Source organism: Peromyscus californicus, unplaced genomic scaffold, assembly GCF_007827085.1.
Source record: "Peromyscus californicus insignis strain IS unplaced genomic scaffold, ASM782708v3 Scaffold_9__1_contigs__length_137607984, whole genome shotgun sequence".
In the NCBI taxonomy this organism is placed as follows: domain Eukaryota; kingdom Metazoa; phylum Chordata; class Mammalia; order Rodentia; family Cricetidae; genus Peromyscus; species Peromyscus californicus.
The window spans coordinates 111,062,410-111,075,853 of NW_026294617.1; positions in this window are offsets into that span (position 1 = coordinate 111,062,410).

Here is a 13,444-nt window from a genome sequence, read left to right on the forward strand (position 1 = left end):
GATTTCCAAGTACAGTGCCCACTGAAATATTTACAAGCTCTTACACGATATGTTTCTATTTCAGTGGAAATGATATCATTTATAACTTATCTCTTAACTTAGATGATAGGCTTAGGGTAAGGGAATGTCCTGGCTTACTCCAGACATTTAAATTCTAGATTTTACGGAGATAGAAAGCTTATAGGTGGTGTATGTATTTAGTCTCAGAAAAATTTCCTCTTAGAATTTCTTCTTTCTGAGTCTTTTACTCCATCAAAACCTCTAGATGATGATGATGATGATGATTATTATTATTATTACTATTATTATTATTTATGATATGTGCACAGAGGGTCCATGTGTGGATGTCAGAACACAGCCTTGCGCATTCAGTTCCCTCCATTTACCTCTAAGTAGATTCCGGGGATTAAACTCAGATCTCAGATCACTAGGCACCTTTACCTGCTGAGCCATCCCATTGGCACCATCTCACATTTTTTTTTTTTTTTGTAAATCAAGCATCAAGGTGTCATCATGGAAGCATATTAACTTCACATTCAGGTTTCTTTCCCACAATATTAATTTCTGAGAAGTTCAATGCTTTTGTGTTCATAGTTTTCCTCTGATGCAGCTCAATGATCTAAAATTGTGGTACAAAATACCCTTCTCCATTCTGGGAATGCCATTGATTTTCCTATCATGTCTTTGTCACTAGCATATAAAAATAATTTAATGCACACATTTTGCTTCTTATGGAAGTCTGCCCTTTCAATTAAACCCAAGCCCTAATGTTTAGCAACATCTGCCTTGCAGATGTAAGCAAAAGACTTCTCTAAATGCTTTCCTGGGAGTCTTGAGATTTTCATTGCTAAATCCTTATGGCATCCTCAGAAATTTTGATGGCATAGCATGCGAGAGTTTATCAGCTTCTCACCTACTCCCTTGATGAAGGGCTTTTTATTTATGTATATATGGTGGATGACATAAGTCCAAAATTTCATCCTGATGGCCAGGTTTTTTTTTTTTTTTTTTTTTTTTTTGATCCAGCAACAAAATACACAAGCTTTGTGCTGAGATAGTTTATCTTTAGAACTGACTCCAAGGAACCAAGGTGATAGAAAAAAGACAAAGAAAAACCAACAGAAAATTCAGCCTTGAGTTGGTCACTACTGTGAATTGCTGTGCCGGGTTGTTTGGAGACTCCTGTCTGATGAATTCATATCTGTCAGCTTGAGGGCCAGAAGAGAAGAGAATTCTCTTCCAGGGATGAAAATCTAACAGGTTTTTACTCTCTCACACTTTCAGACTGGATTCTTTGAAGCAGTCACATCATGGAGTTAGATTACAGCTGAGGGAAACTTCTTGCCACAGTGAAGGGATCAGTGAACACTGGGCTAAAGGCTGTAAACTGTACGTCCAAAGTGTATTCTCTTATTTTTCATGAAATTTCCCATGAACTGGCCTTCTTAGTTTCTTGTATTCCTGCTGTGATAAAAATACTCTGAAAAATCCAACTTAGAGGAGAATAGTTGCATTTAGCTCATAGTTCTAGGTTACAGTCCACCATGGCAGCAAAGTCACAGTAGAAGAGCTTGAGGGAGCTCATCACATTTCATCCACATTCAAGAGAGAGTAATGAAATGTGTGAGCACTAGTATTTAGCTTGATGTTTCCACCTTACACAGTCCAGGTTCTTCTGCTCAGGCAATAGTCCTGACTATACAAAAAATGGTTAAATTGTGTGATGCAGCAATCCCACTTCTGTAGTCAGAAGTCTGCACTTCTGTAGTCACATGGCATTCTTCACAACAGCCAAAATGTGGAATCAACCTATGTGTCATCATTGGATGAATTAGCAAACAAACCACACTACAAATCCATGATGGGATAAAATCCTGTCTGTCTGAAAGGGAAAAGGATTCTTGCATTGCTGAATAAAATAAGGTAAGAAGGGAAATAAAAATAAAATGAAATAGTACATGGCCCCACATGTCAACATTGAAGAAGAGGAGGAGCAGGGGGAGGAGCAGAGGGAAGGGGAGAAAAAGGGGAGGAAGAGGAGGAGGAAGAGAAGGAGGAGGGGAAAAGGAAAAAGGAAAGGAAGAGAAGGACCAAACTCCAAAGTAGAGCTCAGAATGATGGTATCAGTTCATTTTAACATCCCTGGAACCTAATGAAACCTGTATTTTTTTTTTTTTATCATTTTATAGACTGAAAAACAGAAGTTTTAGAGATTCATTTGGTTATCTACACATCGTCTCCCAAGTTAAAAAGCAGAATTCTGTCTTGTGAAACAGTTGGAATTCTGACTTCTGAATACATGTACTGTAAGCCATGGAAAGATGTTTTATCAATGCTAAAGGAGCACAAACATGTGAAATCATGTCACTATTGAGAAATATTCAATCTTTCATGGAAATAAACAGTGTCCAATTATATTCATACTCACACAGAGAAGTTTATTGAAACCTGTAACGCTGCATTGAACATTTGCAATAGTTATTGTTTATCTCAGATTTGTTCACTTAAAGTTATTGTGTGTTTATTGATGAGATGCCATTGTTCTTAGCTGTGTGGGTCATTGTCAAGATATAGAAAGACTTGCTTTCAAGTTGCTTAATATTCCTATTAAAATGAAAGTTATTTATTATTTGTATCCAGGCTAGTAGACAAGCTGGCCTTCTGTGTGTTGTGACATTTTCGCGGAAGCAAGCCATGATGAAGACTTTGGCTCCCACAACAGGTAGGTGAGGTAGGGGACAGACATTTACACTGTAGATTATTTTCACACTTGTTCCTCGGTGATAGGGAGATGTCAACAGGAAGAATGAAGGTGAGACAAAGAACTTTTGTTTCGAGGACAGTTGCCTTTCTTATGGATGCTACTTCCATGTAAGTAAATTTATCTCACTCCCAGCTCCGTTCCTCTCATACCAACTTCCCACTTTGTTCAGCCACCAATAAAAGCATCGTCCTCATTTCTAACTTTCAACGCTTGCCTGCTATTTTTGCCAGCCTGTGGTTACCTATGGAAGACATTTTATGGCCTGAAAATGCCTGGCTTAAGAAGCCTCCCCTCCCCAAATATGCAAAACCAATGGTAACATATGGCCCTATATTTTTTCCTTTCTTGCCAGTTCACTAAAATAAATTTACTTTCAATTTACATATTCTTGTCTACATTTCAGAGATTTAAATATATTTGTAAGGTCTGTCCTGTCTATCTTTTTCTAAGATTATGCAACAGCTTTGCATGCTGTTTAGGAAATAATGGGAACTTTTATGATTTTAGAATCTTCCATTTCCTAAGAAATTTAGCAACACTTAGGTGATCAGAATGAGATAGGCCAGGATGTCCAAAGAAATATAAAATGTAAAATTATTGTTTCCGTAAGCTAGATCTGAAAAAAAATCTGCTGTGTATAAAGCTTGAAATAAAGTCTTTACTAGATAGATACACACTATATAATTCTGTTTGTATCCTAAACAAAGGTCAACTTTAAGGAACTTACAGCTATGGAAAGTCTATCATAGTGATTGATGACAATGAGTCCATCATAGACCATGAAATTTACTAGAATTGAAATAGTGTATTTGTTCAGAGGCAAGACTACTCTGATCTTTTGTGAGAGGACCTGGAAGGCTCTAAGAGAATATTTCAAAACACTAGTTTCCTTATTCGAAAATCTAGCTTCAAGCATTCTTGAGGTTTTATGTCTATTTGATGTTAAGTGTGAAAAGGAATGGTCCTGTGGACAGATAGTACCACATACTTGTGAGAAACCCTTTCAAACAGATGAGGAAGGGATGCCGGGACTGTGGTGGTTGCTTAATTTCTCATTCTGCTGTGGAAAACAGAGCTGTGGCTAGCTAGCTCTTTATAGACATGATTCTGCTGGATCATCAATTTCCTTATCACATGACTGAACATTCTTTAGCTATTCCTAATAGATCATGTATGTGAGGTACTTAAATTCTAAAGAACCTTGCCTTTGTCTTAAGAGTCATGTGGCAGGTGGAAATATGAATTTTTATGATGCCAAACATGGTGAAATAGTTTAAGAAGACTTTAAGAACAACAGTTTTAACCAGAAGTACTTTTATCATCCAGTGACTACTGGATGCTTTTTAGATGATCTTAGTAATGACATGATGAATTAGTAATGAAAATGAGTAATCATCTAAAAAGCAAAGGGTCTGAGGAAAATCTTGGTTGCTACAACTGACTGAAGAGACTTTCACAACAGCAACAACAACAACAACAAAAACCTTGGGTAGCTGAAGGTTTTTTTAGACACTATTTTCCTGTCACAAACACTAATGTTACAATATAACATACAGTTGTTACATTGATTACGAGCAATGACACTTCTTATTTTGTACCATATTGGAGTGTAGCCCATCCCCCTTTCTTGCTGCGTCCCACTTCATCTTCATGTCTCTTTATCCCACCCTATTCTATCTTATTCCTGACCCAATCTCTAAGCACTGTCTTGCATCTCAGTTTCCTCTGATGGACAAGATTCAAATATATTATAAAATATATTATAATGTAAAACAATACTGAAAGCCAGTTGAGTCTTTAGGCTGCAAAATGCTGTCAAATAATGCCATATGCCCAAGCTATGGATATGTCCAAGCAGGAGATTATTGGTATATATTCCTTACAATGCCCAGGTGATTTCTGACTTCTGCATTCACAAGACTTCACAGATAGGCTGGTAATCCTCTTTCACAGGAACACATAATAGTCCTCCAAAATTGCCTGCAAACATTATCAGTATAGTCCATACAAAGGAATTGATGAATATAATTAGTAACGAAAATGAATGATCATCTAAAAAGCAAATGAATACAGTACAGTATCAGTTGACTTTGTTTTGACATAATGGAATAGATTATGTGTAATGTTAAAGAAAATTAGGCCAGGGTTTCTTCTCTAAATTTTCTGAGAGGTGAATTTTTTTTTTAATCAGTAAGAGCTACCAGAGAATTATAGCCAGAAAGGTAGACTTAATACACAGTAGAAGAGTTAAAGGGCTGGACGGTGACTTGAAATTGTAAGAAAAGTTTTGCGTTTAAATTATGCTCGGAGAAATGGAAAGACAAGATTAAAGCCGAAGTAAGGGAGATGTTTGTGCATGTGTGTTCAATCATGAAGACTTTAAAACAGTATAATTAAGCTTGGATCTCAAAGACAGCAGTGTCTGATTGTCGGGAAGAATCGTATTGTGAAAGATGGAGCAGATGTTCACGCCTGTGAGACGTGACAACAGCAATGTCTGATTTTGAGAGATCAATACTTTATGATTATAGAGTTTGATGTTTTTAATTTGATATGGAAAACTCTCTTACGTGGTATGGTGCTCTCTGCTTCTCTTGGAAAACAAACTGAACTTAAAATATTATTTCTTTTATACAGGGAGGCATTAAAAGACTGTTGTCTAACAAAACTTTCTAGTTGTTTTCTTAAGATTATGTAATGAAAATTCCAAGAGACAGAATAATGTAAGATAAGGGTCGATTTTGCATTGAAAATTCCTCTGCGAGGATAGTTTTGCCTCTTCAGTGGCAAATCACACATTTTCCCCAGTTCCAAGTTAGGATGTGCCACCTATGTTAAAGCCTTTTGATTACATCCATCTCCATCCAAAACACATTCCCTCAAGAACGGAAGACAGCACATGCATAGTAACCAGTGAAATAATTTTGCTTTTAATTTTACTTTAAAATTTCTGTAAGCTGCTTTTTGTAATTGCTTACTTAAAACAAATGAGCCCAGCCAATTTGCCAGAGGAGACAAGAAATGCTTCATGTCCTGAGGACTTTCTGTCTTCCACAGAGAGTTGAAATTTGGCATCACACAGTCCAATCATGGCCAAGAAATTAAAGGATTTTCTATTTGAATAGCTAGCTGCATTTGGAGATGTTAGCCTAATAGGAATGTGTGTACAGTCAATATTACCTAAGACTGATAGCAAATTGGTGCCAGAGAAGTCTCTCAGAAATTGGTGCAGCTGCTGTGTTTCTGCTAGAAAATAAATAACAAATAATCGACATGCCTTTCCCCCAGAAGATCAGCTGTCCTGATCAATGATGTAGAAGAGCTGCCTAGCCAAGCCAGAAGTTGAATGTGACAGTCTACATTGATGTCACATACATTGATGTCCTTGTCAGTCTAATTTGTGGTGGGAGAGCCTAATTCTCCCAACTTGAATTTTCTAGATATTATTTTAATCTGACACCAAAATTATGTGCCATTTGGGGAGTGATGGTGTGTATCTTTTATGCATTTTCTCATCATTGGCATTTCCTGAGTTGAACCACAAGACAGTCTGCTGAGGGGAGGCACATGACTCCCTTGCCCTCCTCCTCCCTCCCCCTTTTCTCTGAACTGGCAACGAAAACATTTTGCATAAACAAATTCCCAATCATAGCTAATCATATGAAAGCTGACAAAAGTATGTTATTCCTGCTCTACGAAAATACTAATCAAAGTAGCTTGTCAATTGTTAAAGTTAATGATTCAGATATGCAACACTCTGACTAAATTTTAGCAGGTAATTACATAATTATGTACAGGTTAACACAATCAAACATAGCAGTTGCCTCCTCCTCAGTCTCTAAATCATCCCAGGGTACCACAGTCTCATTCTGGAAACGATTGCGTGTCTCACAGTGTTTGAGATGCAGGTATGGCTCAACTCTTTCTTTTAGAAAGGTTTTCAATGCATCTGAACTATACTCCCTAGAGGTTTAATACAGCAGCAGTGGCAGCGGCAGCAGCAGCAGCAGCAGGAGAACGTTTGTCTGCCAGGGTTCAACCACATTAGCCATGGCAAACAGCATTTACAAGTTTCGATCCTTTCTTTGGGTTGGTGGTTTATTATTAGGGGCAAGATAATTCGTTCTAATTCATGGTGCCAATTTTCTCCATCTCAAACTTTGGAAAATGCAATATCTAATATACATCTAAGATACTTCAGAACAATTTCCTGCAAAATAAATTTCGGGAAAACTAGTCTGTCTTCATTGACTTCTATTATCCCTCATATCTATGGTTCAATTAGAAAAATAAAGTCTCCTGAGGGATGATTTAAAACATCCTCTAGTGTAGTAGATTGAAATGCTGAGATTTTTTAGGATTTTCAAATATATATATGTATATATATATATTATTTTAATTTTAAGTTTCCTGCTTCAAATCTAAAATATGGAAATGAAAGGAAGGCAACCTGATCATTCTAATCTCCTTTCTATTCTTTTCTGGTAGCTTCTTCTCATCCCCCTCCCCCATAGATTGCATTTTAATATGTCTCAGAAGCCATAAGATATTTGGGGGTGTTAAAAGGGACAAAATTTATAAAGAGAATTCACAGTATAACCATAAGAAACAAATAGACAGTTAAGGGAGAGAAACTGAAGTACAAGTATGAATACATGAATAAGAAATTATGAATGTTGAGGCAAGAGCACTTAATTCTGTAATAGGAAGAAGAAGAACAACTAGGTAGGTCACAAAAGAAAGAGGAAGTCTGAGAGCCTTCTGGTGTGTTTGGAGAACTTTAGCATATACAGAACTTTTGTGTAGAAGGACAAAGAAGACCTTTGGGAAATTCTATTATGGGGCCTAATACTTCTGGGACTTCAGTGAAATGATTTTTTTCATCTCATGTGAACATATGGAATTAATAAGCAGTGACTGTTTTATAATTCAAGATGTGTCAAAATTTTATTCCTTCCAAAAGATGAAGTTAGTGTAACATCTGTTAACATCTGTAAATTTTCCACTTAGACTATTTTGTTCATGCTTTCTTTTCTTTTTATCCCTAGAAAAGAATAGCAATAAACCTGCACCCCCCTTTTCTTACATTTAAATGACTTGAAGCCTTTTGATTGGATATATCCTTGGACCTATAAGTGCCATTCCATCAAAGAAATGAAAATCATCCAGTAGCCTGTCCTAGTGTTAAAAAGCAAGATCTGAGACAGTTGTATATAGGTATACACATGCACATGAACACGCACACGTACACACACACACAGTTGTATTCATCCAGGAATAACAAAGGATGAAGGGGAAGGATGAGTGAGGATGAGAGAGAGGAAAAAGGGATTGTAGTATGCTGTATTATTGAAATGACTCCACCTTCAAGGGCAGGCCAGTGTTGGTATTTTGAATCTTTGGTACCATGTCTGCAAATGGGAGGGAAGAAGGATTTATTGCCAGGATCCTTGTGTTTTCCATTCAAAGTATGCCCTCTGGACTACTAACTCCCCTACTCCTCTGGTGTGTATTATCAACACAAGGATTACACCACTATGCCATAGACCAGTGGTCCTCAACCTTACTAATGCTATGACCATTTAATACAGTTTCTCGTGTCACGGTGACCCCCAACCATTAAATTATTTTCATTGCTACTTCATAACTGTAATTTTGCTACTGGTATGAATCGTAATGTAAACATCTGATAGGCAGGATTTCTGCTATGAAACTCCTGTGAAAAGGCTGTTCAACCCTCAAAGGAGTTGTGACCCCACAGGTTGAGAAGCACTGCCCTGTTCCCTGAGAGCATCAAGCACTGTAAAGACAATGAATGTAGTTAAGAGAGTCTTCTAAAAGAGAAAGAGTATCCTGCAGTATTTTATTCTTTTAGCCAAAAAATAGTGTTGAAAGCATTCATGATGAGGAAGTACTATTTATCTTGGATGATATATTAGTGTACTTACTGTAAGTGTTCTAACATTTCTAGATTGGGTCCTCACAGTGCACTTGTCGATTAAGACAGAGTTGGGAGAAGGCAAGTCTCCTCAGCAGACCTAGTGATCACAGGGAAAGTGGAGATGAAAGTTCCTGTGCTTCTGTGTGCTGTTTGTGAGCAGCTCATTTCCACTGTAACCACTGATAGGAAGAACACTTATCGTATCTCATTTTTCTCTGGTTCCGGAGACTCTCTGTACCACACTATCACAATCGTGTCTCTCTTTAAAAAACTTATGTATATACTCATAACAACTTAAATGATAATACTTTCATAGATATTAGAAAATAGGGTGTATTTTCAGCACTGTTTGATGAGTTGCTTCCGGGCACAAATACTGCAATGTAGGGAGTCACTCCCAAGTAGGCAAGATTGTCGGCAGATCGCTTAAACCGAATTTGAAATTAAGGGGATTATGACTTTTTAAAATTAATACACATATGAAATACATATTTGCATGTCACTTTTTGCTAATATCTAACTTTGACTCACAATGTAAAAACATAATTTCTACTCTTAAAACGACATGTAAGGATTTTTTTCCCCTTAGTTTTGGAAGGCAAGATTGAAAGAAATACCAATACCTATGCACAAGTGTGTTTTTAATCTATTTCTAATTTCTGTTTCAGTCAAACCTGAAACATTGATCTATTGTCCTCCTTTGCATTACACTGAACCCATTTGTTGCTCCACCCATAAATGCTAATATTTCTGTGACACACAGAGCCTGGTTCCTGCAGCTTTTGCTTCAGGCACTGCCTTGTTATTCTTTTTAGCTCCTTATTAGAGAAAAGATACAGGACTCTTATTTGGGTCCCTCATCCATTTAGACCCTGAGAAAGGGCAGCTCATCTCAAGGCTCCAGCATGCTTTCTGCATCTCTAAATCATCATAGTCTTACCCTTCCCATCTCTATCACAGAACAGAAATACAGAGACAAAGTAGCCATCTCTCTGCTCCTGTTCCTGAGTTATCAGGCTTGTGCTAGCTTAACTCCATTTAAAAGATATCCACCTTCCCTTCCCACTGTTCCTGCCAGTCAAGAGAAATCCTCCTACTATGAATCTTCCCTTTCCTGCCATGGCTCTTCTTTAGTTTCCTTTGCTAATAGCTATTAATTAGTGCTGCACAGGAAATGCAGTTCCAATGCTTATGTCCCACATACGTTTAGGAGCTTTGATCTGATTGATCCCACTCCCAGTTTTAAATATTAGATCTTTGGGTGATCACACTTTTGTTTCTTATATTTGGATGGATTTAGAACATGGGATGCCAGAATTGTTTTTTAAATGTGGCATTTGGCTACAGCAAAGATTCTGATTGTTTATATATGAAAATCTTTTTCAAGGCCCTCACCTTCCAATACTTTAAACATCATTCTTAAATCTGAATTTAAGGTATTTCCAAACAAATTCAAACCAAACACACAATTTTCACAGATGGCACCAAATTTTACAGTCCCTTTCATTTCTTTTTTCTTCTTCTTCTCATGTGAGCTTGATTTATATAAGAAATCTACTTTGATGAATGACCCTGAATAAGAATTCTTCTTTCAGTCAGCATCCATGATTCAGAGTAGGTTTGAAGACAGGGTCAAAAGGGCTGTGCACTGTGTGAAATGAAAACAGTAGTGTGTGCAGGGAGAGTTTTACAGTGTGTGTGCTCTATTGGAAGCCAAGCTGCACACTATAAAGACAAACACTAGGAAAGGAGGTAGAAGCAGTTTCATAAAAAAGTCTTTGAGCAGCAGGAAAGTGAAACATTTATTGTGATGAACTCCAAAAGCATCCATGGGAATGCTATATTATTTCTAAAATCAACGTAATCCCTAATTTATGAATGGACAGTAACATAAAGGCAAGTGCACAAACTGGACCAGAGAAAGCTTCCTATTTACATGCAGGGGAAAGTGCAGCCCTGAAGATGGCTGCTCTGAATTGTTAATTGTGTTCAACTGTATATAGATTTCTTTCTCATTCTTCAAAAGGGTGGGCTCAATGGAGAGGAAGCCAAATTCTCAGTCTCTGGTTGAGATTTTAAAAGATATATACTCCATTTCAAAAAGATTGTTTTTGTTAAAAGATAAAGCTTCAAATTTTAGCAATGTTCATTTTTGTATGAAAAAAAACCCCACAGATCCAGGGTAGGAAAAAAACATTGAAATTGTGCACAAAATTATCCTCCCCAGTGTCATTCATATAATCATTGTGTTTATACTTATGGCTAGTACAACATTTGGTCATCAGATTTCTCCAGCTCATAAATACATGCAAGGAAGGGTTGAAGAGATGGCTCAGTGGTCATGAGGGTTTGTTGCTTTTGCAGAAGGCCAGACTCAGTTCCCAACACCTGCATGGTTGCTGACAGCTGCCTGCAACTCCAATTTCAGGGGATCTAATACCCTCTTCTGACTTCTGTGGGTACCAGGCACACACATGAAGTACACAAACACACATGTAGACAAACAAACATACTTGTAAACAACACACACACACACACATAAAATAAAATAAATAAATCTAAAATAATTTTAGAAGCACAGGACACTGAATACAGATAGCTTTCTTTAGCATAATTGAAAAATGAGAAACAAAATATGCTCAGAAGATGTTTATTGAAACGAGTAATTTAGACTCTGACAGTGACATAATAATCTTTTATTAGGGATTTTTGGGCACCATTTGATAAACATCTGTGGGATGGTTATTAACAGGTGCCAGAATGACCTCTTACTAGTTATATTCTTACCAGAGCTGGAAAAGAGAGGAGAATGCAGAGGGAACCCGGGTCCTCTTTTCCCTCCAATCGACACTCTTCCCTTGTGTTCTGTCCATCTGGCCTCCATGTTACTTGTTTACTTAAATTCTTCACAGTGAACACTGACTCAAAGTATATTTTCCTGACTAGACTAGGTGCTTTTTCATCATTCAGCCCTGGGAAAAATGAATGTTCATTTTTCTCTAGTGACTCTCTCAGCCATACTACACAACACAATAACGTTTGTATGTTTTGTCCCCTCACCTTGGATACCCATCTTAGTTAGGGTTTTCATTGTTGGGTTAGAACGTCATGACCAAAAACAACTTGAAGAGAATAGGGTTTATTTCTTCCTACACTTCTAGGAAGTAGCTCATCATTGAGGGAAATCAAGTCAGGAACCTGGAGGTAGAAACTGAAGCAGAAACTATGGAGAAGCACTGCCTACTGACCTGCTCCTCCTGGCTTGCTTGTTTTAGTTTCTTATGTGTCCTGGGACTACCTTGCCACCAAGGTCTGGAAACTCCTACATTAATCATTAATCAAGAAAATGCCCCTATTGGCTTACCCACAGGCTAATCCTATGGGGGCATTTTCTTAATTGGGATTACCTTCTCTCAGATGACTCCATATGACACCCTATCACCCACTGTACAGTTATATCTTAATATATCTTCTGAAAATCAGCTCAAACTACATATATACCTGCAGATCTGTGTATACAATACTAAAACCCATTGACCACATGCGCTTTTATAGTTGTGCCTTCTATTTTCATGTGGCTCATTTTTCACTATAAGCATTTAGGGACAATTCTAGGCCTTGTTCGTTTGCATACCAGCATTTAGCTTGATGTCCATATACAAGAGTTACAAGAAGAAAATGTTGTAGGAAGAGTGGACAATCTGGAAATGTAATTGACACAGTTTTTTACAAAGTCCATCACATTTACCTCGGAACATAGATCTAAATTCAAAAGGACAATGTGATAATATATTGTGTATCAAATAAAGCTTACCTGAGGATAAGAGGACAGAGCCAGACACTAGATTAAACATAGAGGCCAAGCAGTGGCGGCACACACCTTTAGTCCTAGTGTTCTGGAGGCAGAGATCCAGGAGATTGATTCAGTCTGGGAGAGAAACAGAGCCAGGCAGTGGTGGCACACACCTTTAATCCCACTACTTGGGAGTCACACACCTCTAATCCCAGTACTTGAGATTTCTTGCTTTGCTACCAGTATTTGGGAAGTACACAAGCTATTAATCCTAGCACTAGGAAGGAAGTGATATGGCTGTGCAGAGAAAGGCATGTAAGGTGGGAGGAGACAGAAACTAGAGGCCTTTTCAGCTGAGGACCCAGAGGAACTCAGTCTGAGGATTCGTGGAGATAGGATCTCACCCTCCTTTTGGCCTGAGGATTCAGTAGTGGTGAGAAGTTTCTCCAGTGGCTTATTTCTTTATTTCCTCTGATATCTTTCAGCATTTACCCCAATATTTGGCTCCATTTTTTTTATTATAAGACAATTAGGATTCTTGTTGCAACAGGACCAGATATAGATTGTTAGACATTCCTAAAGGGAATTTGGAAGACTTTTCTTCAGAATAAAAAAAAAAAATTACTCAAATCCAGCACTAGTTTAGTTGTCACTGACAAGGACTGTGAGCTGGCACAGAAGAGTCAAGGTCACTTGTTCCAAACCATTGGTGTTGCTTGATATTGTTTTTTTTTTAACCCGAATCAACAAATAAATATTTCAGTTGATTTCTTATTTTTGACTTTGTTGAGTGTTTTAAGGATGGAGTCATTAAGGTATAAAAGATTGGCACTCCAAAGTACAATCAGCAGAGAATTGAAGCAATTTACAAAATTTCTGCTCTGTGTCAGGGAGCTGGAAGCAGGAGAGAGGGTGAGTGCACCTTCAAATGAAGACATAGCTGACA